Below are 25114 nucleotides of genomic sequence, written 5' to 3' on the forward strand. Positions count from 1 at the left end.
TTGTGGGGATTTCAGAGCAGCTCTTATTCTGGGGAAAAGGCCCTTGTGAACATGCTACTCAGTACCCCAGGTGTTAGGTCTGTGAGAATACAAGCTATTCCCAGCCTTGTCTAAACTCCAGGAATTGTTCTGTCCACTGCTTTTTGGGATTTCTTCTCTTGGTCTTATAAGCTTTCCTCCCAAACATGCACAAGTACTCTCTCTTTTTTTTTTTTTTTCCGGTCTTTTTCTCTTTTTAGGGCTACACCTGCGGCATGTGGAGGTTCCCAGGCTAGGGGTCTAAGCAGAGCTGTGGCCATCGGCCACAGCCACAGCCACACCGATCCAAGCCCCATCTGCAACCTACACCACAGCTCACAGCAACGCCAGATCCTTGACCTGCTGAGGGAGGCCAGGGATCAAACACACAACCTCATGGTTCCTAGTCATTCGTTTCTGCTGCTCCATGATGGGAACTCTAACAAATACTCTAACAAAGATTCCACAGTATCCTTCTGCCGATGGGTGTCTGGACCTCACTCTTTCTTCCTTCCTTCCTTTCTTTCCTTTTACAGCCACAAATGCAGCAAATGGAAGTGCCCAGGCTAGGGGTCGAACCAGAGCTTGTAGCCACCAGCTTATCACAGCCACAGCAACTTGAGATCTGAACCACATCTGTGACCTACACCACAACTTTTGGCAATGGATCCTTAACCCACTGAGTGAAGCCAGGGATCAAACCCTCATGTACACTATGTCAGGTTCTTCACCTGCTAAGCCACAATGGGAACTCCTGGAACTTTCTATAACACAATCTTTTTCTGTATTCTGTCTGAAATTTTTAAACTTTTGACTTGCTGGGAACCCAATACCTGTCTCCTGAACTCAGCAATACTTCTGAGCACTGTTCGGCTTTCCTGTCCTGTCCTGCATTCCTCCTTAGAGATTGGCTGCAGGCAGTAAGTTGGGGCAATTGCAGGGTCCACCCCATTTTCTTCTTTTCAGATTCTCAGTCATGTGCTACCTGTTTTCCATGGTTGAAAACTGTTGTTTCAAATATCCTGTCCAGTTTTCTAAATTTTATGACTAGAGGGCAATTCCCATAGCATTTAATCCTTCATGGACAGAGGTACAAGTCATCCATTGAGTTCTAAATTTCAGTTACCATAATTTTCAATTCTAGAATTTCCATTTGATTGTTTTTAATAGTTTCCAGTTCTCTGAAAAAATTTTCTATTTTCTTATTGGATGCACTGAAGACATGAAATGTGAAACAATTATTTTAAAGTCCATGTCTGATAATCCCAGGACCTGGGCCCTCTGTGGATCTGTCTTTGGTCTTAATTTTTTCTCTTAATTTTCAGTTAATTAGTGCCTTTTAAAATGCCTGCCTATAGTTGGTTGAGTGCCAGATATTTGTGGTTTAAAAATTATGGAGATAATTTGAGACTTTGGATTCCTTCTCATGCAGAGGGGATTTACTTTTACTTCTGGTAGGCATTTAGTAAGGGACAGACAGACCACCTTATTGGAACAAAAGACTAAGCTGACATAAAGCTGGCTTTTGTCCTTGTGAGAGCTGATCTTTTTCCTATTTGTCCTTTCTCTTAGGCTGTAAGCCTTCAGGGACCTTGCCCCGAGCCTAGGTGTAGGACAGGTCTCCCCTCTTTGGCCAAATTTGAATGACAATTGCTTTTTGTTTTGTTTTTGTCTTTTTAGGGCTGCACCCACAGTATATGGAAGATCCCAGGCTAGGGGTTGAATTGGAGCTGCAGCTGCCAGCCTATGCCACAGCCACAGCAATGTGGGATCTGAGCCCCATCTGCAACCTGCACCACAGCTCAAGGCAACACCGGATCCTTAACCCACTGAGTGAGGCCAGGGATCAAACCTGCATCCTCATGGATACTAGTCTGGTTTGTAACCTGCTGAGCTCCCTTGAATGATACAATGATAGGAATTCTCTTGAATGACAATAATTGCCCCCAAACCCATGGAACTACCAACAGTCTCATTGAGCTTCCCAGCCCCTCTGCAGCAGCAGCATTTATTTCTGGCAAATATCTTGAGGGGAACATGTACCAGATGTCAGGCTTCCTCTATCTGTGATGCTGTCGAAAAATGTGTACTTGGATTTTGTCCAGATTTTCTAGTTGTTCTTGGTTGTGAGAGTTAGTTTGAAACAAGCTGGTTCACCATTACAAAAAATAAAATTCAGCCCTAATTTCTCTCTCTCTCTCTCTCTTTTTTTTTTTTTTTTTTTTTGCTTTTTATGGCTCAACAGGCGGCATGTGGAAGTTACCAGGGTCAAATAGGAGCTACAGCTGCCATCCTATGCCACAGCCACAGCAATTGGAGATCCAAGCCACATCTGTGACCTACACCACAGCTCATGGCAACGCCAGATCCTTAAGCCATTGAGCAAGGCCAGGGATCAAACCCCCATCCTCATGGATACTAGTCGAGTTCATTACCGCTGAGCCACAATGGGAACTGCCAGCAGTGATTTGTTTTTAGTAACATTTTTGAGGCTAAGTGGGCAGAGGGTGTGCTCAATGATGAAATCTACTCAGCTAAAAACTTCCTTGTGGCCAAATCTAACTCTAATTCCTTGAACACTAAGATCATAAACATGAATGGAACTCTTTCCAAATAGCTATGGTGGATATACCCCTTAATGAAGCCAGACAGTAGGATCCTTGAACTAAAACAATTTTAAGCAGAAGAGATTTACTGCCATAACACGTGCAGATAACTTATTGAAAAAGGGAGTGGTCACCTATGGTGATGTGTGCTTAGGAACAACGCTTATAGTATTACTATCCAGGAGGGAGTTCCCATTGGGGCTCAGTGGTAACGAACCCAACTGGTATCCAGGAGGATTTGGGCTCAATCCCTGGCCTCACCCAGTGGGTCACAGAGGCGGCTTGGATCTCATGTTTCTGTGGCTGTAGTGTAGGCTGGCAGCTGCAGCTCTAATTTGACCCTTAGCCTGGGAACCTCTATATGCCACAGGTTCTGCCCTAAAAAGGAAAAAAAAAAAGAAGAAAATCCTCTGTAGCATGTTCAGTGTTGCACGCACGACACTTACAGTGGAGAAGTCCCATCTGTATTCAACCTGCATCTCTTTCGTCTGAATTGCTTTGGATTCTTATTCTCACTAGAAACAAATTTATTTGCTACTGTCAGCTTACACAGTAATACTTTATAACTCTTAAGCCTATGATTGGACTATTTCAAACATTTGCATGAGAAATTTTAAATGCATTTGTGATGATGTTTCCAAATCTCAACAACAATTAACCTTTCTTTATTAGTTTCCCATTTTCCTCCTCTCCCTTGCCCACTCCTCATCTGCCATATTGGACTTTTTTTGCATTTCGGGGAAGTACCAGGCCTTATTTTCACTAACTGCATCTTTATAATGACTGCAAATAAATTGACATGCAGTTGAAAATCAAGAGCAGAATGGGGGTCACTGCCTTTCTCTTGTGTCATAGTTGCTTCATTTGTAAAATAAAAATGTTGAACTCAGTTGGGCACCAAGAATGGAACCCCTGGATTCCCAGGGGGCCTTCAGTGATGTGAACAGGGATCAGTAAGCTAATAAAATGGAATGTTTGCCCACAAAAAGGCTACAAAGGAATAAACATTTACTAAGTACCCATGCGATAGGCTCATGTTTCCTTGGAGTTATGTAATGAACCAGGTGTTATTATATCTATTTTACCATTTCCATTTTCAGATGAGGAAACAGTCCACAGAGAGGGAGATAACTTTCCTAGGGCAGAACTGGGGTTTTCAGGGCTAAACAAACAAACAAAAAAACCCCCAAGATTCTTTGCTACTAAATGGAATTATATCAACTTAATAATGTAACCAGGTTTTTTCAGTTAACAGAGGGAGGAAAAAGTGTATTTTTGTTTGACAAAAACCATTCAAAACATGACGCAAAGGGAGAGGCAGATAATCATGCGTCTCCCTCTCCATAATGTTAGGAACCTATGGAATAGTTGTTTTCTAAAGCAAGGACCTTCCAGCTCAAAATACTTGGATTCCAAGAAAACAACTCACATTATGTGCATTGATACTTATATGCCACAAGGTGGCACAATTTTCAGTAAAAGCAAGAAGTTTGGTCCAAGTCTAAAATTTGACACTTGCCTTCTGCATGTACAGCATTCTCATGAGGTTGAAATTAAGGCATCAGTGGACTGAGTTCCCATCTGGAGGCTTTGGGGAAGGACCTACTCCAAGCTCACCCCCCCCCTTTTTTTTTTTAGGGGTGGGTACATCCACAGAAATTCCCAGGCCAAGGATCAAACCCATGCCACAGCATTGACAGAGCTGGATCCTTAACCTTAACCCATTGAGCCACCAGGGAATTCCCTCAAGCTCATCCTTATTGGCAGGACTCAGCGGCCCTCAGTTGCAGGATTGACAGCCCAGCTTCCTTGTTGTCCATTGACTCTCAGCTCCTAGAAGCCTCTCAAATCCTTTCCACTTGGTCTCCATCATCAAGTCAACAGTGGTGCCTCAAATCCTTCCCATACTTCATGTCTCTGACTTCACTGATACTACCAGCTACAGAAAATCCTCAGCTTTTAAAGGTTTCATGCAATTATATTAGGTCTACCATGATCCTCTTTTTCTTTACATCAACTATTCCAGGTAACATAGCTTAATTATGGCAGGAAAACCCATCAGATTCATTCCCAAGGATTATTCAGGAGGTGTATAGGAAGGTGTGCAGGAACCCTTGGGAAACAAGTTAGAATCCCATCTACACACAGAGGTATGGGAATCATAGGCTGGCTTTAATACCAGGCTCATCACTCCAAGAAAACATGACACATAGCATGTGCATTGATAATTATATACCATAAGGTGACACAATTCTCAGTAAATGCAAGAAGTTAGGTCTAAGTCTAAATCTCACATCTCTGCGGTTGGACATATTACATTTGATTGAGCCAATGTTTCTTCACTGGTAGGATGAAAATAATAAATAGTCCACAATGTTTTTGTAAGGGTTAATGAGAATATGGATATGAAAGTGGCTTCAACGCATAACCTAGCAAGGTCTAGTCAAAGTAATATGTACAAATGTGTGGCATCACTAGACTGGAAATTCCTAACAGAGGAAAACGTGTCTCTTCAGACCTGCCAAAAACAGGGCTTCCTCCTCTGCAGTGTGAGCCTTACTCTTAGCCACAAGGACATGGAAGTTGAGGGTGTCAAGAAACTGACAGGAATTACAGGATTTCAAACAGCCTTTTCTTCCCACCCAGGACAAATTTCTACACCGTAATTTTTTTTTTAATTTTTTTTTGGAGGGTGCACCCACGGCATGTGGAAGTTCCCAGGCTAGAGGTCAAATCGTAGCTGCAGCTGCTGGCCTGCACCACAGCCATGGCAACGTGGACTTCAAGCTGCATCTTTGACCTACACTGCAGCTCGCAGCAACACCGGATCCTTCGAGGCCAGGGATCAAACCCAAGTCCTTGTGGATATATGTCAGGTTTGTTACTACTGAGCCACAATGGGAATTCTGCTAAACTGTATTTGGATGTATCTGGACCACTCTAGCCTTTGGCTAAAGCTAGGATTTCTTCCAATAACCAAACAGTCCTGGACCCCCAAGTTGACATGGCTCATCTGGTCAAGTCAGGGTTTAACTCAGAAGGAGGGAGACACAGCAGAGGTGGCTTCAGGGCAGTGTTTTTGCAGCAAAGACAGCTTAGCTATCCCTCCCCACTCTCAAACATTTCTTAGCACAGAAACTGAGTTATGACAACATCTAATCATAGCTCTCTTAGCTGAGAGCACCAAGGGGCAAGGTTCTCTGTTATCTGAAAGAAACGCTGAAAGTAGTCAGCACACACCTCTGTCAGAGCCTAATTTTCTCTTCCTTCAGGGTGGCTTATTTTCTGAGAAAGCAGCACACAGACCTGGATGTAACTTGCTTAAGAATGATGACGACAAATATTAATGTTTTCCCCTTCAGCAGAAGAAATCATCATGTAATGGTCCTCTGCAATCCTTTCTTGCGGAATACAGAGAAAAGAGCAGAGTCTTGTGCATCACAGACATTTCAAATAGCATTTGCTGGATGAACAAATGAACAATAGTAATAATAATAAACAGTGAGCTAGACCCAGATCTATTTCCCACCCATCACTTTCTAGTAAACTGTTTCCCACTCTATTGGCCTCGTGGCTGCCATTAATAGATTTAATAAGCAGGTGTTAAGGCTCAGGCTAAACCTGGATGTGTCAGCTCCCACGGCCACTAGAAATTCTAACCAGCTTGTCAAGTTAAATGTCTCTACAAACAGCCACGCAGCTGAGGAAGTGAATAGCACATCGACTCTCTGTTGTCTTTCTTCTGGGAGCTGAGCTGAAGGGATCTGGAATGTTAATGAGCTCTCTCTGGCTAGTGTGGTCTTGCATAATCTTTAGGTGTGTGGGCGTTGTCTATTTTGGAGGAAAAACACCCACATGAAATGCCTGGGGTGAGCACATGCATCTACAGTGAATAGAGTTTTCTTGCCATGGTGATGTGTGAACTTTTTAGAGCTATAAAGGAACACTAGAAAATCACTTGAGCTTTATAATCAGAATGCTCTGGGGTTTTTTGTTTTGTTTTGTTTGTTTGGTTGGTTGGTTGTTTTTTTGTTTTTGTTTTGTCTTTTGGCTTTTTAGGGCCGCACCCACCCGCAGCACATGGAGGTTCCCAGGCTAGGGGTCTAATCAGAGCTACAGCTGCCAGCTTACACCACAGCCACAGCAATGCCAGATGCCCAAGCCACTGAGCGAGGCCAGGGATTGAACCCGAAACCTCATGGTTCCTAGTCGGATTTGTTTCTGCTGCACCACGATGGGAACTCCTGCTCTGTGTTTTAAACCTTGACCCCTCCACTGAGTAGGATAACTTTGGCTCCTCTCCGAGCTTCTGTTTCTTCACCTGCAAAATTGGAATTATAATATTTATATCATGGGACTATCATGAAGATTAAATGAACTAAGTGTGCAAAGCACTCAGTAGAGAAATAGGCACTTCATAAATTGGCTACTATGATTTGTTGGTGTGTAACTAAACTCCCTCTTGAATTCCTGTGAACTTCTCCAAACTATGCCATCACTTATTCCATAAACAACTCTAAGTGCTTAATAATATGCCAGTCACTGTGCCAGGTGATAGCTGTGGAAACGAGAAAGAGGATGGCTCAGGGGAAAGGGAGAGGAAATTAATGTGGATCGAGAACCCATGTGGAACCAGACTTAGCCCTGTGTTGGGACTCACAGGCAAACAGTTGCAGCATTTGAATCTCATACCTGCTTTTGCTTCTTCATTTCACAAATTCATTTAAGAGACATCAAAGCTCACAGAAGCTGCTAAGGCTTTCTGGTCACCAAAATTTCTTTTTTAGGGCAACACCCTCGGCACATAGAAGTTCCCAGGCTAGGAGTGGAATCAGAGCTGTAGCTGCTATAGCTAGATCCGAGCTGTGTCTGCGATCTACAACACAGTTCACAGCGACACTGGATCCTTAACCCACTGAGTGGGGCCAGGTATTGAACCTATATCCTCATGGATACCAGTTGAGTTCATTACCACTGAGCCACAATGGGACCGCCAGGGCACCACAATTTCTTTTTGCATCAGTCGTCTCTGAATTTCACCAGGGCAGGACAGTTGTAGTGATGAATAACTCCTCTTTTTCAACAGAAGCCTCAGTGCCCTTGGCCTCAACATTATTGCTCTTGAAAGTAATTGTGTTGTGGCAAGATCACCCTGCGCTCTTAATTAAGGGCTTTTGCGGTTTGGTCCTTGTCCCAGGTCCTCTTAATTTATTTCCTGTTGTCAATTTCACCACTAAGTATGTCCTCTTATATAATGTTATTACAGCACAAGTGACATAGCACCATAAAATTTCAGGGGAAAAAAAACCCTGGAAATAAAAATACTGAGAGAACCACATGATGAAGAAAAGATTCCACAGGGCTAATTTGTTCTCTATTTTCCATAAATCTACAGAAACAAGTCAGTCATTTTTAAAATAGCTCTAGAGTTGCCTGCCTAGAATAACTCAAAGGAAAAAAAAAAATCACACACTTGTCATGGTTGTTAGTTTACTAACAACCAATTAATCAATCTTCAACATAGTAACTCCAGAACAATTAAAATTTAAATGAGATATAAAACTATACCTCAAAAAAAGAAAAAAGTTCCCATTGTGGCTCAGTGTAAATGAATCTGACTAGCATCCATGAGATTGCAGGTTTGATCCCTGGCCTCACTCAGTGGGTTAAGGATCCAGCATTACCATGAGTGGTGGTATAGGTCACAGATGCAACTTGGATCTGGCATTGCTGTGTCTGTGGCACAGGCAGGCAGCTACAGCTCTGATTCAACCCCTAGCCTGGGACCCTCCATGTGCTGCAGGTGCAGCCCTAAAAAAACAAAACAAAAAAAACCTATAAGTATTTTAGAACTATAAATATGTGAAAATGTTTACACTTCTGAAGTGGGAATGGTATTTCTAAGCATGACATCAAAGGCAAAAAGCATTAAGAAAGTGAATTGGTTTCTGAAAAAGCTTTAAAACTTTTACATGGCAAACAATTCCCCAAAATATTAACAAACATAAATTAGGAAAAATATTTGCAATTCACCAAGAGCACTTAACATACAGTTTCACAACTGCAAAATGGTCAAAAGTCATGAAAAGACATTTCACAAAGTACAATGTCCAGTAAACATATAAGCATGTTTGACCTCACCAAAGAAATACAAATTAAAACAATGAAATATAATTTTTCACCATTATATTGGCAAAACTTAAATTTATAGATAAGGCCAGTGTTGGCAAGTATGTGCATAGACCAGAACTCTCACACATTCTTACTGGAAGTGTGGTGGGATTATTTTTCTGGATGACTCTTTTGCAACATGTCAATAGTTTTAAAAATGCATACCATTTGACTTAGCAATTCCACTCCTGAGAAATTTTTTTTTTTGTCTTTTTAGGGCTGCACCCATGGCATATGGAGGTTCCCAGGCTAGGGGTGGAATCGGAGCTGTTGCTGCTGCCCTACGCCAGAGCCACAGCAATGCCAGATCCGAGCCACATCTTCGGCCTACACCACAGCTCATGGCAATGCCAGATCCTTAACCCACTGAGTGAGGCCAGGGATCGAACCCAAACCCTCATGGTTCCTAGTCAGATTCATTTCCACTACACCACGATGGGAAACTCTCCTCCACTTCTGAGAATTATCCTTAGAAAATAACTGAAGAAGTCATAAGGTGTTTTGTAGCATTGTTTATAATACAGAAAAATTTTAAACAACCTTATATCTATAGAGGGCAGTTAAATTATGTGACATCTGTACAGTGGAATATTATGCTGTACGGATACATTAAAATGATACCAATAAAATGATAATGATTCTCTCTCCTTTGCTGGCTTTGAAGAAGTTGCCAGGTTGTCAGTGGGTCAATGGAAAGAACCATGGGCAAGGAACTGAGGGTGGCCTCTAGGAGCTGAGAGCAACCCATTGCTGGGCAGTCCACAAGAAAATGGGAACCTCAGTCTAGAGCTGCAGGGAGATTAATCCTACCAGTAACCCGAGGGAGCTTGGAAGCAGATCCTTCCCTGGTCGAGCCTCTGATGAGACTGCAACCCTGGCCAATACCTGATTGCAGCCTGGCAACAAAAATGGTGAGATAGTAACTGTGTGTTATTTTCAAGTCACTAAGTTTGTGGTAATTTGTTATTCAAAGCTGTCTACGTTATATTAAGTAAAAACATAGGTTATGAAACAATATATAATATGATCTTTTTAAAAATTAAACAGGTTTGAATAAATATTTGTAGATAAATGTCTTGGACAATATAAACCACTTTTATATATTATAGAAAGTATTCTTCATACTTTTCTGCCTTTCTTGAAATCTTTTTTTTTTTTTTTGGCTTTTTAGGGCTGCACCAGTGCCATATGGAAGTTCCCAGGCTAGAGGTCGAATCGGAGCTACAGCTGCCGGCCTACACCACAGCCACAGCAACGTGAGCTCCAAGCCACATCTGTGACCTACGCCACAACTCATGGCAATGCCAGAACCTTAACCCACTTAGAGAGGCCAGGGATCGAACCTACAACCTCATGGTTCCTAGTTGGATTTGTTTACGCTGCCCTAGAACAGGAAATCCCTGAGTTTTTTTTTTTTTTTGATAAACATATATCTTATAATTAAAGATAAATGTATTCCCATTTTCAAAGAAAAAAATTCAAAACCTTGGGAGAAGAGTGCATCTGTGATGGTGTCATTTTTTTTTTTCTTTTTCTTTTCTTTATTTTGCTTTTTAGGGCTGCACCCATGGCATATGGAGGTTCCCAGGCTAGGGATCCAAACGGTACAGCTGCTGGCCACAACCACAGCCACAGCCACAGGATCCAAACCGAGTCTGTGAACTACACTGCAGTTCACGGCAATGCTGGATCCTTAAACCACTGAGCAAGGCCAGGGATTGAACCCGCAACCTCATGGTTACTAATCAGATTCATTTCCTCTGTGCCACAATGGAAACTCCTTTTCTTTTAGGGCCGCACCTGTGGCACAGGGATGTTTCCAGGCTTGGGGTCAAATCAGAGCTTCAGCTGCCAGCCTACACCACAGCCACAGCAGCACCAGAGCTGGTACTGCAACCTACACCGCAGCTTGTGGCAAAGCTGGATCCTTTAACCCACTGAGCAAGGCCAGGGATCAAACCCAAATCCTCACTAATACCAGTCAGATTCTTAACCTGCTGAGCCACAATGGGAACTCCAGTGGTGTCATTCTTGTGTCATAATGATGCAACATTTTTGGGGGAAACTTGGAACATTATTGAAGTTCATTTATTTAAAGATAATTAACAATTTTTTTCACTAAGGTAATCTGTGGATATGCGTAAACATGCCTATCTTAGACTAAGGGATAAAATGAAAAAAAAACTGCAATCAGAGCTTTTGCACTACTAAAAATAGCTCATATTAAATTGAGACACTTGCATTATGGCTTATTTCAAACACACTGCTAGTGATTATAAGGAAACAAAACCACAATTTGAATAACTGCTATGCCAGAACATTCATTCTACCCAGTAACGGAATACTTGAGTTAGACTAACAGGACAAGTTCTTCAATAAGAGCAACACTTACTGTTCAAGAGTAATTGTCAGTTTATCTCCCTTACAGTAGATGGATTCAGAGAGACAGTCAAACAGAGGCTAAGATGTATTACTGAGGAGAACACAACTGGAGATGGTGCCATGGAATAAATTGTTTCAGTATTAACTAAAGAATGCATTTGGTGAAAGGTTAGACATATGGCTTAAACATTCATATTTTTATCAAAAATTTTCACCCTTCCTTCCTTCATTCTTTCTTTTTTGGTGACACATGGAGTTCCTGGCCAGGGATTAGATTTGAGTCGCAGTTGCTACCTACACTGCACCCAGATCCTTTAACACACTGTGCTGGGCTCCGGATTGAAGCTTCGTCCTGAAGCTGCAAAGACTCTGCTGATCCCACTGCAGCAAAGCAGGAACTCCCAGAATTTTCTTTTTAGTGCTCTGAGCCATAAAGTGATCTACTGAGCTAGGTCTAATCATGCATCAGTTTTCAGAGATTCAAATTTGGGAAGCAAAAAAAATGGGGGGGGGGTAAAAAAAAGACTGAGTATTAAAAAACAAAAATGCTTTAAAAACTATCATTTTAATGTAACCTAACTTGTAATCTTTTTATTCCTTAAGAAAAAACATCATTTTGAAAGTGTTGCCAGAAATATCAGTTATTGAAAATAAAGTTCTCTTGCAAGTGGCTCTCTTAGTGGTCCTACAAGAATTTAAGAACAAAGCTCTGTTTTTAGTCCATAACACCCACAAAATTATATCAACAATATTGTTCCTTATCATGAACACAATGAAACTTTTACTCCTATGGTGGCTGTAAAAGGAGAGAAATTATGTTAGCATGTGAAGTCTATTTTACTTTCACCATCACAAAACCTTCTACTCTAAAACTCCCCATTTTATTCTTTAAGAATGACTCAGGGAATTCCCGTCTTAGTGCAGCAAAACAAATCTGACTAGGAACCATGAGGTTGAGGGCTCGATACCCAGCCTCGCTCAGTTGGTTAAGGATCCTGCGTTGCGGTCACCTGCGGTGTAGATTGCAGACATGGCTCGGATCTGGCATTGCCGTGACTCTGGCATATGCCAGCAGCAACAGCTCCGATTCCACCCCTAGCCTGGGAACCTCCATATGCTGCGGGTGAGGCCCTAAAGACAAAAAAAAAAAAAAAAAAAAGAAAGAAAGAAAAGAAAAAATTACTCAGACTCACAGGAATAAATTTGATACCTAATTTTCATTCATTTTGTCCTTCCTTCTTCAATATTTTGATTAGAAAGCCAGAATTATTTGGCAAGAGATGTAAAACTACTTAAAATTAGGGTTTATATGTAGTATTATATGTAGTATTCATTTTTTAAAATGATGCACCTTTGATTTAAACAGATCAAAAGTGAAGTGCACCAAGTGCAGCCTTAGCTTCTGCATGCTATTCCTGGGGAGGACGGAGGATCAAAGCGAAACCTGATTATCTCTCCTTCACCAGGCCATTTAGTGGCATCTCTACATGGTGGACAATGTGAACTGGTATTCACCAGTTCCATTCCATCTACCTTTTGGCTGGGGATGTGGCAACTACACTTCCCATATTCCCTTTAAGTTACGTTCTTGTGTGAATGAGGATTTTGAGACGTGGAGCTGGAAGTGAGGCACGGGTTCTCTACCTTCCCCGTCAGCTCTTTCTACCAGGAAGCAGAGTCGTGGATATGTTAAGGTTTTTCTACACAGTTCGCCAGTATTCCTTCTCCATCCTGGGGGACTAGAGGTTATTACAGCAACTGCAGCAACAGCACCCACTGGCTTTCCATGCCTGGATCATCGCTAACGGGCGTCTTGAGATCCTTCTCCTACCGAACTGCGGCGTGGCCCGCAGAGAGCACTTGGAGTCAGAACCGGACTTCAGTTACAAGCAGCCACGCAGAACCAAGACAGGGCCCACCCAACACGCTCGGACCCCCGCCCCCTCTAGCGGCCGAGCAGTCCGCCCGCGCCGCAGTAGCCAGCTCATCCCGCCTCCCGCAACCCGCTCAGAAAGCGCCGGGAACAGCCAGTCGCGTCACGGACCGTCTCGAGCTTCCATTGGCCAGCTCGCGTCACATGCGGAAGCGCGCAGAGGCGATTGGTGCGGCGCGAGGCGTCGGGGGGCGCCGGAACAGCGGAGGAGCGTCGCTTCATCCCCGAGCGCCTGGCTGCGGCGAGTGGCGGGCGGGCTGGGGGATAGCGGCGTTGCTGTTGCTGTGAGGGCGGCGGAGCCTCCGGAACGCCCTGGCGTTCGGTTGAGGCTGGGATCAGCCAGGCCAGCGGCCCGGGGCGAGTGGGGCGGGGCCGGCGGGGAGGCTGCAAAACTGACCCACTCTCCGGCTGCGAGGGCTCCGGATGCCGAGCAGGGCTGGAGGCGCGCGACCTGCGGTTAACACAGCTGCGCCAGAGACTCCAGCTGCGTCCTTAACGTCCGGTTCCTCACGTGGTGAGTGTTGGAGGATACCTTCATGAGCGGGATTGACCTGGGTTTTGGAGCTGCAGCGCAGGGGCGAGAGGGACCGCCCTCGGCTTCCGCCGGCCCCCGCCCAGGACCCTACCTGATCTCTAGAAGCTGAATGTGGGCATTCTCCTGTAGAAGCTCCAGTTTTCTAAGTGTTAGGAACTAATTCGAAGTAAATAAACACAGTGGGAGCCAAACCATCACTTTGTGACTCTGATGTGGACCTAATTCTGCTCCTAATTTGTGCAGTGCTCTTGACCAAGTCACCTCTCCGTAGGATGGACGTTTTCAACATGAGTAATAGTGCTCATATTTGGGGAGGGGGGGGCGGCAAAAGGTTTGTTCCTTCCAAAGGGCCACAGAACATGAGCAGATGCACCCACTATCTGTGGCGTTAAAATGTTAATGGAAGCTGAGAAAATGTCTAAAGGGCTCCTAGGGAAAATTGGGAAAAAAGATGAGAAACACTGCTTTAATGGAAGAGAAACGTTTCCGTGATAGTTGTATGTATTAAAAGATTGAAACAAACTGGCGTTCATAGACTGAGTTGGAAGAATGTCAGAGGCCATCTAACTATTAGAAAAGTTTTTGTGACATCACACAGATACACTCGTAATTTTACTTGGTCTCTAAAACAAACTGTCATTCCACTTTATATAATGAGAAAATCGAGGGTCTTCCTGCAGTCAGAGCTATTAAATTGAAGACTGGAATTTAAACTCAAGTTTCTGTGGCTACAAACCAGGGATCAAACCCGCAACCTCGTGGTTCCTAGTCGGATTCGTTTCTCCCGTGCCAGAACGGGAACTCCAAGATCTTGCCTTTTATTCTTTTCTTTTCTTTTTTTTTTTGGCTTTTTGGCTTTTCTGGGGCCGCTCCCGCGGCATACGGAGGTTCCCAGGCTAGTAGGGGTCGAATCACAGCTGTAGCCACCAGCCTACGCCAGAGCCACAGCAACACGGGATGGGAGCAGCGTCTGCAACCTACACCACAGCTCAGGGCAAGCCAGATCCTTAACCCACTGAGCAAGGGCAGGGATGGAACCTGCAACCTCATGGTTCCCAGTCGGACTCGTTAACCACTGCACCACAACAGGAACTCCATTGCCATTTTTTTAAGTTCTCTATTTTTTTTTTTCTCGGTAGTGTTCTGCAGTTTTCAGTATACAGTCTTTTCACATCTTTTGTCAGATGTAGCCCTAAATATTTAATACTTTTTGATACTATTATAAATGTGTTTTCTAATTTTAGTTTTATAATTTGTGGTTATTGTATAAAATATTAGTTTTTGAGTGTTAATTATATACACTGTAACCTTAACTTACTCCTAGTAGATTTTTTTTAATAAATTGCATCAGATGTTCTATATAGAGGATATGTCACCTCCATATAAAGATAATCTTGCCTCCATACTGTATTGAGTAAAAGTGGTGAGACTAGACATACTTGTCTCAGTGGGGAAAATACCTTGAATTGAATGAACTTTCAACATATCAAAAACTTGTAGGCCACCTAAAGCAGTGCTGAAAGAGGATGCAAGGCTGGTTTAATATTTGATAATTAGTTAATGTAACTCACCAGATTAACAGATTAATGAGACAAAAGTCACACGGTTGTATCAGTTGATGCAGAGAAAGTATTGGACACAATTCAACACTGACTCATTATTTTAAAAACTCTAAGAAAGTTACAAATAGAGGGGAACTGCCTCAACTTGAAAAGAATATTTTTTTTTCTTATTTATTTTATTCTATTCTGTTCTATCCTATTTTATTTTAACTTTTTTTTTTTCAGGGGCGCACCTTCGGCATATGGAAGTTCTGAATCAGAGCTGCAGCTGCCTGCCTACACCACAGCCACAGCAACACAGGATCCAAGCCACGTCTGCAACCTAGACCACAGCTCACAGCAATGCTGGATCCTTAACCTACTGAGTGAGGCCAGGGATCGAATCCACATCCTCATGGATACTAGTTGGATTTGTTTCCACTGCACCACATTAGGAACTCCTATTTTTTTTTTTTTCCTTATAGACCTCATAGAATTAAGTTTTACATTTAGTTTAAGCATAGAGAAATACATGTTTTTGTTCATTTGTTTTTTGTCTTTTTATGGGCCACATTTGAGGCATATGGAAGTTCCCAGGCTAGGGGTCAAATTGGAGCTGCAGCTGCCAGGCTACGATATAACCACAGCAATGCAGGATCCAAGCTGCACCACGGCTTGCAGCAACACTGGATCTGCAAACCCACTGAGAAGGACCAGGGATTGAACTCACATCTTCTTGGATACTAGTCAGGTTCTTAACCCTCTGAGCCACAGTGGAAACTCCCGAAAAAGACATTTTTTTGTATACTAATCTTGTATCCTGTGAACTTGCCAAACTTGTTTATTCTGATAGGTGTGGATTCTAGTGGATTCCTTAAAATTTTCTAAATACGACATCACATCTGCAAATAGAAATTCTTTTATTTCCTCCTTTCCAATTTGGAAGCCTTTTTTTTTTTTTTTTTTCCTTCCTTATTGCACTGACTAGAACCCCCATTACATTGTTGAACAGAAGTGGTGAGAGTACCACTCACCTTGTTCCTGATCTTAGGAGAAAGCCCTCGGTCTTTCATTATTGCTTATGGTGTTAGTTGTGGGTTTTTCATAGATGCCCTTTGTCAGTATGAGGAAATCCCTTGTAATGCTAGTTTATTGAGTGTTTTTAATCTTGAGAGGATGTTGGTTTTGGTCAAGTGCTTTTTATATTCTGTTGAGATAATGTGGGTTTTTTTATTTTATTACACCCACATGAGGTATTTCATTGATTTTGAATGTCACACCAAACTCACATTCCTCAGATAAATTCAACTTGATAATGGTGTATATATTTTTCTATGTGTTGTTGAATTTGGTTTGCTAATATTTTTTGAGAATTTTTTTCCCCTCCATGTTCATAAGATTCTGACCTTTAAACTTCCTGTGATGTTTTTCTCAGTTTATTGTCAGTGTAATACTGTACTTATAGAATGAACTCTTGTTTTTTGAGAGTTTCCATTCATCACCGTGTAGTTGATCCCCTCTTACCCTCCTGCCTTCTTCTGCCCCTTCCCTTCTGGTAACCACTGGTCTGTTCTCTGTATCTGTGTGCTTGTTTTTGTTTGGTTTGGCTGCCCCACAGCATATGGAGTTCCCAGGCTTGGGATCAGATCCGAGCCTTTAACCCACTGTGCTGGCCCAGGGATTGAACCTTCATCCTGGTGCTGCAAAGACACTGCCAATCCCATTGTGCCACAGTGGGAACTCCGTTATTCATGTATATTTTTTAATTTGTTGTTTATATTCTACACGAGTGAAATTATATGGAATTTGTCTTTCTTCATCTGTTTTATTTCATTTAGAATCATACTTTCAGGGCCCATCCATGTAGGAAATGGCAAGTTTTTTTTTTCTTTATGGCTGAATAATATTCTAATGTGTGTGTGTACACAAACACACGTGTGTATATATATATCCACTCATCAGGTGATTGGCCATGAGATTACATTCATATCATGACTATTGTAAATAATGCCACAGGGGTGCCTATATCTCTTGGAGTGAGCGTTTTGTATTCTTTGGATAATTACCCAGAAGAAGGATAGCTGGATCATATGGTAGTTCTATTCTTAATTGTTTCAAGGAATCTCCTCACTGTTTTCCCTAGTGGCTACACCAAGTTACATCCACACCAGTGTGTATGAGGGTTCCCTTTTCTCCACATCTTTGTTAAAATTTATTTCTTGCCTTGTTGATAATAACTTATGTCTGACAAGTGTGAGTTAATAAGTCACTGTGGTTTATTTTGTTTGTTTATTTATTGTCTATTTGCCTTTTCTAGGGCCGCTCCCATGGCATATGGAGGTTCCCAGGCTAGGGGTCTAATTAGAGCTGTAGCCGCCGGCCTACACCACTGCAATGCCAGATCCGAGCCATGTCTGTGACGTACACCACAGCTCACCGCAATGCATGCCAGATCCTTAACCCACTGAGCAAGGCCAGGGACTGAACCCGCAACCTCATGTTTTCTTGTCAGATTTGTTAACCACTGAGCCACGATGGGAACTCCAAGTCACTGTGGTTTTGATTTGCATTTCCCTAATAATTACTGCTGTTAATGTCTTTCCATGTGCCTGTTGGCTGTCTGTCTGTCTTCTTTTGGAAGCTTGTTTGCTCATTTTAAAATAGGGTCATTTGGGAGTTCCCGTCGTGGCGAAGTGGTTAACGAATCCGACTAGGAACCATGAGGTTGCAGGTTCGGTCCCTGCCCTTGCTCAGTGGGTTAACCATCCGGCGTTTCCGTGAGCTGTGGTGTAGGTTGCAGACGTGGCTCGGATCCCGCGTTGCTGTGGCTCTGGCGTAGGCCGGTGGCTGCAGCTCCGATTCGACCCCTAGCCTGGGAATCTCCATATGCCGTGGGAGCGGCCCAAAGGAATAGCAAAAAGACAAAAAAACGAACAAAAATAAAATAAAATAAAATAGGGTCATTTGGAGCTCCCACTGTGGTGCAACAGGATCAGCAGCATCTTGGGAGTGCTGGGACACAGGTTCGATTCCCAGCCTGGCACAGTGGGTTAAAGGCTCCAGTGTTGCCACAGCTGCGGCTTAAGTTGCGACTGTGGCTCAGATCTGATCCCTGACCCAGGAGCTCCATATGCCATGGGGCAACCAAAAATGAAGATAAATAAATGAATAAATAGGGTCATTTGGTTTTTTGTTGTTGAGTTGTATCAGTTCTTTATATATTTTGGATATTAATCCCTTATTGGATGTATGACTTACAAATATCTTCTCCCATTTGGAAAGTTGTCTTTTTGTTTTGTTACCATTTTCCTTTGCTGTGCAGGAGCTTTTTAGTCCTGTTTATTTTTGCTTTTGTTTCCCTTGCTTGAGACATACCTAGAAAGATACTAAGACCAATATCAAAGAGCATATTGCTTGTGTTTTCTTCTAGGAGTTTTATGGTTTCAGGTCTTAGCATTCAAATTTTTAATCTGCTTGAGTTGATTTTTGTCTGTGATGTGAAATAGTGGTACAGTTTTTTTTCTTTTCTTTCTTTCTTTCTTTTTTTTTTTGCATGTGACCAGTTTTCCATCACCATCTATTAAAAATATTAGCGCCCCCCCCCCCCCCACTCCTGGGCATCTATCCAGAGAAAACCATAACTCGAAAAGACACATGTACTCCAGTGTTCATTGCAGCACTATCTGCAATAGCCAAGACATGGGAACAGCCTAAGTGTCCGTCAACAGAGGAGTGGATCAAGAAGATGTTGTACACAGTGGAATATTACTCAGCCATTAAAATGAATGAAATACCAGCATTTTTAGCAACATGGATGGACCTAGAAATTGTCATACTAAGTGAAGTCAGCCATACAATGAGACACCAACATCGAATGCTTTCACTGACATGTGGAATTTGAAAAAAGGACAGACTGAACTTCTTTGCGGAACAGATGCTGACTCACAGACATTGAAAAACTTACGGTCTCCAGAGGAGACAGTTTGAGGGTGGGGGGATGTGCTTGGGTTATTGGATGGAAATCCTGTAAAATTGGATTGTTATGAACATTATATAACTACAGATGTGATAAATTCATTTGCGTAATTTTAAAAAATTAAAAAAAATAAATAATATTAGGCCCTTTCTCCACTACATGTCCTTTGCTCCTTTGTCATAAATTAGTTGTCTACATATGTATGGGTTTATTTCTTGCTCTCAGTTCTCTTCCACGGACCTGTGTTAACTTTTTCTGCCAATAATATGTTCTTTTGTTATTTTGACTTTGTAATATTTGAAATCAGGGAGTGTGATATATCCAGCTTTGTTCTTTTTTTCTTAGGCTTCTTTTGGCTATTCATAGGTCTTTTGTGGTTCCATATATGTTTTAGAAGTTTTTGTTCTGTTTCTGTGAAAAATGTCCTTGGGATTTTTGCTAGGGATTGCATTAAGCCTGGAGATTGCTGTAAGTAATAGGGGCATTTGAGCAATGTTAATTTTTCCAATTCATGACACAGACTATTTTTCCATTTATTTGTCATTTTCTTCACTTTCAACAGTATGTTATAGTTTCCAGTGTACAGGTCTTTCACCTCCTTGGTTAAATTTATTCCTAGGTTTTTTATTCTTTTTGTTGTGATTATAAAGGGGGGTGTTTTCTTGATTTCTCTTTCTGCTACTTATTGTTAGTGTATTAAAAACACGACAGATTGTTGATTTTTGTATTTTGTAACTTTTCTGTGTTAATTATTTCTGTTTTTTGGTGGTGTCTTTAGGGTTTTTAATATATAAAATCCTGTCATTTGCAAATAATAACTTTACTAATTGTTTTCCAACTTGGATACATTTTATTTCTTTTTCTTATCTAATTGCTCTGCCTAGGGCTTTCAATATTATGATGAAGAATAGTGGCAAGACTGGGCATCTTTGTCCTGGTCCCAGTTTTAATGGGATAGCTTTCAGTTTTTCACCATTGAGTGTGATGTTAGCTGTGGATTTGTCATATATGGTTTTTATTATGTTGAGGTATGATCCTTCTATACATACTTTGTTGAGTTTTTGTCACAGATAGGTGTTAGAATCTTATCAGTGCTTTTTCTGCATCTACTGAGATGTGGTTGTATTTTCTCTCCTTTTTTTTTAATGCACCACTCCAGAACAAGCCAGTGCTTGACTATACACTTTTTCAGAGACCATAGAGCTTTTTTTGTTGTTGTTTTGTTTGTCTTTTTTTTTTTTTTTTTTTTTTTTTTTTAGGGCTGCACCCGTGGCATATGGAGACCAGGCTAGGTGTTGAGTCAGAGCTGTAGCCTCTGGCCTGTGCCACAGCCATAGCAACTCCATATTTGAACTGTATCTGTGACCTACACCACAGCTTACAGCAACGCCAAATCCTTAACCCACTAAATGAGGCTAAGGATCAAACCCACGTCCTCATGGATGCTAGTCAGATTTGTTTTCACTGAAACATGATGGGAACTGATCATGTTTTCTTTTATCCATTTTGTTAATGTGATATATCATGGTGATTGATTTGAGGATGTGGAACCACTTAATCATGGTGTGTTATCCTTTAAACATATTGCTGTGTTCAGTTTGCTAATATTTTGTTGAGGATGTTTGCATCTTTGTTTATCAGAAGTATTGGCTGAATTTTCTTTCTTTCTTTTTTTTTTTTTTGTCTTTTTGCTATTTCTTGAGCCACTCTCGAGGCACATGGAGGTTCCCAGGCTAGGGGTCGAATTGGAGCTGTAGCCACCGGCCTATGCCAGAGCCACAGCAATGCGGGATCCGAGCCGCGTCTGCAACCTACACCACAGTTCACGGTAACGCCAGATCGCTAACCCACTGAGCAAGGCCAGGGACCGAACCCACAACCTCATGGTCCCTAGTCGGATTTGTTAACCACTGCGCCACAACAGGAACTCCTGAATTTTCTTTTTTTGTGTGTTGTCTTTGTCTGGTTTGGGTATCAGGATGATATTGGCCTCATGAAATGAGTTGGAAAGTATTCCTTCTTCAGTTTTTTGGAAGAGTTTGGTAAGGATAAGTATTGAATCTTTGAATGTTTGATAGAATTCACATGTCAAGCTGTCTGGTCCTGGACTTTTGATTTGGGGGAGGTTTTTAAATTACCGTTTCAGGAGTTCCTGTAGTGGCTCAGTGGTTAGCGAATCCGACTAGGAACCATGAAGTTGTGGGTTTGATCCCTGGGTTGATCAATGGGTTAAGGATCCGGTGGGTTAAGGATCCCTGGGTTGATCAGTGGGTTAAGGATCCGGTGGGTTAAGGATCAGTGGGTTAAGGATCCCTGGGTTGATCAGTGGGTTAAGGATCTGGTGTTGCCGTGAGCTGTGGTGTAGGTTGCAGATGTGGCTCGGATCCCAGGGTTGCTGTGGCTCTGGCATAGGCCGGCAGCTACAGCTTGGATTAGACCCCTAGCCTGGGAACCTCCATGTGCCGTGGGAGCAGCCCTAGAAAAGGCAAAAAGACAAAAATAAAATAAAATAAAATTACCCTTCATGATTCAGTTTTGGAAAGTTATATAAATCTAAGAACTTGTCTGTTTCTTCTGGGTTGTCCATTTTGTTTTCATACAGCTGTTTATAATGTTCTCCCATAATCCTTTGTATTTCTGTGGTATGTGGTCTGCTCTCTTTCCAGTGCTTTAATTAATACATACTTTGTCTCATGTATTGAGTTCTTCAGCTCCAGAATTTGGTTCTTTTTGAGAGTTTTAATCTCTTTGGTAAAGTATTCTTTCTGTTCATTAATTTTATTCCTGAGCTACTTGAACAGTATTTCTGAGTTTTTTGGTAATTTCTTCAGTTTCTTCATGACAGCTATTTTGAATCCTTTATTATTTAGATGACAGTAGTCCATGATTTTGAGTTTGGTTTGGAGGGAGTTGTCATTTTCTTTTGTAACACGGTGTTACTGTGGTTCTTTATGGTGCTCTGTGAGTTGTTCCTTTGCCAGTACATTGGAAGTAGCGAATACTTTTTCTACTTGGTTCTAATATCTCAACAGATAAGAAATTTAGAGGATATTCTTTTGTTTTCTGGTAGGTGGCACTATAGCCTGGGTTTTTGCTTTCTGTTACCTGAGCTGCCACTGGTTATATTTAAGGGTTGGCACTTTTCTACCCCATGCCTCTGTCAGGTGTTGCCCCATGCCTTCATTATCTCTTCTTGTGTCTTCAGGATCAGTAGCATCCGCTTCTGGGGCACTAGGATGGTGGGCTTTTTTGCTGCATCCAGAATTCCCAGAGTCAAATGCTCCATCACCAGGGGTAGGGTGAGGAGTCAGGGTCATGTGGACACCTCTGCTGTGTCTGGTGTTATAAGGATTGCAGGCTCTCCTGCTGTAGGTATGGTGGCAGTGGGCCAGAGTTGTGGGCACCTCAGTGACTGAGAGGATGGGGTTCTGGGTCCCAGTACCACTGCTGCCATGGGTGCCACTATTGCTCAGAGGCCAGAGTTGTGTGTACCACCTCCTTTGCTGCTACCGGGTTTGTTGGGGCTGTGGGCTTAGCTGCTGCAGCCATAGGCACTTCCGTCAGTGTTCCCTCAGTTCTGCCTCCTCTGTGTATTACAGTCTACCCACCTTTTGGTTTATGGGTGTGTGGTATTCTCTAGCATCCCACTGAGTTGGGCAGAAGGGCCCTTGTTAAGTTATGGATGCTTTAGTGGATGTAGATAGAAGTGGAGATAACAAAAGGAGTGTCTCATTTTACTGTGCTGCTGGTGTCATTTCCCCAGATTTTCTGTTTCTTTTCAAAGATATCTTTGGTAGTTTGTGTCTTTATAGCAGTTTTTTTCACCTTTCTTACTTATTTGTTGGTGTACTTTTCTTTCTAATATTTTCTTGAAGAGATTTTTTGGGGGGGGGGGCCATACCCCCGGGCATATGGAGGTTCCCAGGCTAGGGGTCCAGTTGGACCTGTAGCTGCTGGCCTATACCACAGCCACAGCAATGCTGAATCCAAGCCGCGTCTGCGACCTACGCTATAGCTCACGGCAACTCCAGATCTTTAACCCACTGAGCAAGGCTGGGGATCAAACCCGCAACCTCATGGTTCTAGTCAGATTCATTTCTGCTGTGCCCCGATGGAACTCCTCTAATATTCTCTTATAAATTTTTTTATTTTTATGAAGTTGCTTATATATAATACATACCATATAGTACATGTAATATGTAGTATATGATATATAATATTCCATCTTTTATTACTAATTTAGTAATTTGAGTCTTCTCTTTTTTGGGGGTACAAAGTTTGTCTATTTTGTTGATTTTTTTTTTTTTTTAAGAACCAACTTTTGGGCTCATTGATTCTCTCGTGATTTTTCTTTTATTTCATTTTTTCTGCTCTAATCTTTCTCATTTCCTACCTTCTGCTTACTTTGGGTTTATCTTTCTCATCTTTTTCCAGTAACTTAAGGTGGAAGATTGTTGATTTGAGTTCTTTCTCCTTTTTTTAATATATGCATTTGCAGCTATAAATTTCTCTTTAAGTGATAGCTGTGTAACATAAGTTTTGATATTTTTTAGTGTCTTTTTCATTTCATCCCAAAGTACTTTATGTTTTCCATTGTGTTTTCTTCCTTGACCCATTGGTTATTTAAGCAATGTTGCTTAACTTTTTTGTATTTGTAATTTTTCCACATGTTTTTCTGTTATTGATTTCAGATTTAATTTCATTGTGGTCAAAGAACATACTTTACATGAGTTAATTATTTTTTTAATTTTTGAGGTCTTTTGTTTTCTTTTGTTAGGGCCTCACCCATGGCATATGGAGGTCCACAGGCTAGGGGTCGAATCAGAGTTGTAACCACTGGCCTACTGGCTACACTGCAGCCACAGCAACCTGGGATCTGAGCCATGTCCGTGACCTATACCAGAGCTCACGACATCACGGTATTCTTAACCGTGAGCGAGGCCAGGGGTTGAACCTGCATCCTCATGGATGCTAGTCAGATTTGTTTCCACTGAGCCACAACAGGAAATCCCAAGAGGTTTGCTTTATCACCTAACACATGGTCTATCATGGAAAATGTTTCATGTGCATTTGAGAAGAACATGCATTCTGTTTTTTTTGGACCTAGAGTGTTCTGAAAATACCTGGTAGAACAAGGTGGTTTATGGTATTCTTCAAGTCTTCTGTGTTTTGTTGACCTTCTGCCTTGCTTTCAGTCTTTTTTATTTTTATTTTTTGGCAGTGCCTGCAGCATGTGGAAGTTCCCTGCCAAGGGACTGAACCCATGCCATAGCAGTGACCCAGGCCATAGCAGTGACAATGTCAGATCCTTAACTGGCTAGGCCACTAGGAAACTCTGCTTTCCATCTATTTTTATAAGTGAAGTATTGAAGTCTCCAAATATTTTTGTTAAATTGTCTGTTTCTCCCTTCAGGTTTTCAGTTTTACTTCATGTATTTTGGGGCTCTTTTTAAGTGCAAGTATACTTAGAGTTACTCTATAGTCTTGATGAATCAGTTCTCCTATTAATATCTTTCTTTTATCTCTAGGAACAGTTTTTGCCTTACAGAATTTTGTGTGATGTTAATATAGCCATCTCAGTTCTATTTTGGCTGCTACTTCCATCCTTTTGTTTTCAGCCTGTTTGTGTCGTGGAATCTAAAGTGTTTTGCAGATAGCATATAGTTGGATTTTTTTTTTTTTGGATGGAATCCAGTTCATACTTTTTTGTTCTATATTTTCTGGATTCATATTTTTTAAGACTGCTTTTTTTAGATCAGGTTTAAGTTTACAACAAAATTGGAAGAAAGTAGAGAGATTTCCCACGGATTCGCTGCCCCCACACATGCATCACCCATTAGCAACATTATACACCACAGTGGTACATTTGTTATAATCAGTAAATCTACATTGATACATCATAGTCAGCATTAATTTTCGCTGTGCCCCATGGCATATGGAAGTTCCTGGGCC

General features: G+C 41.8%; 1 protein-coding gene across 1 annotated transcript in view; it reads left to right on the forward strand.

Annotated features, from left to right (window-relative positions):
* Window positions 1-13492: 13492 nt before the first annotated feature.
* Window positions 13493-25114, forward strand: part of PTPDC1 (protein tyrosine phosphatase domain containing 1) — a 95886-nt gene continuing 84264 nt past the window's right edge. The window contains exon 1 of the mRNA XM_047779341.1: window positions 13493-13624. The gene's annotated coding sequence lies outside the window, so the exon portion shown is untranslated. The remainder of the gene's footprint in view (window positions 13625-25114) is intronic.

The sequence above is a fragment of the Phacochoerus africanus genome, chromosome 5, assembly GCF_016906955.1.
Source record: "Phacochoerus africanus isolate WHEZ1 chromosome 5, ROS_Pafr_v1, whole genome shotgun sequence".
NCBI classification, from domain to species: domain Eukaryota; kingdom Metazoa; phylum Chordata; class Mammalia; order Artiodactyla; family Suidae; genus Phacochoerus; species Phacochoerus africanus.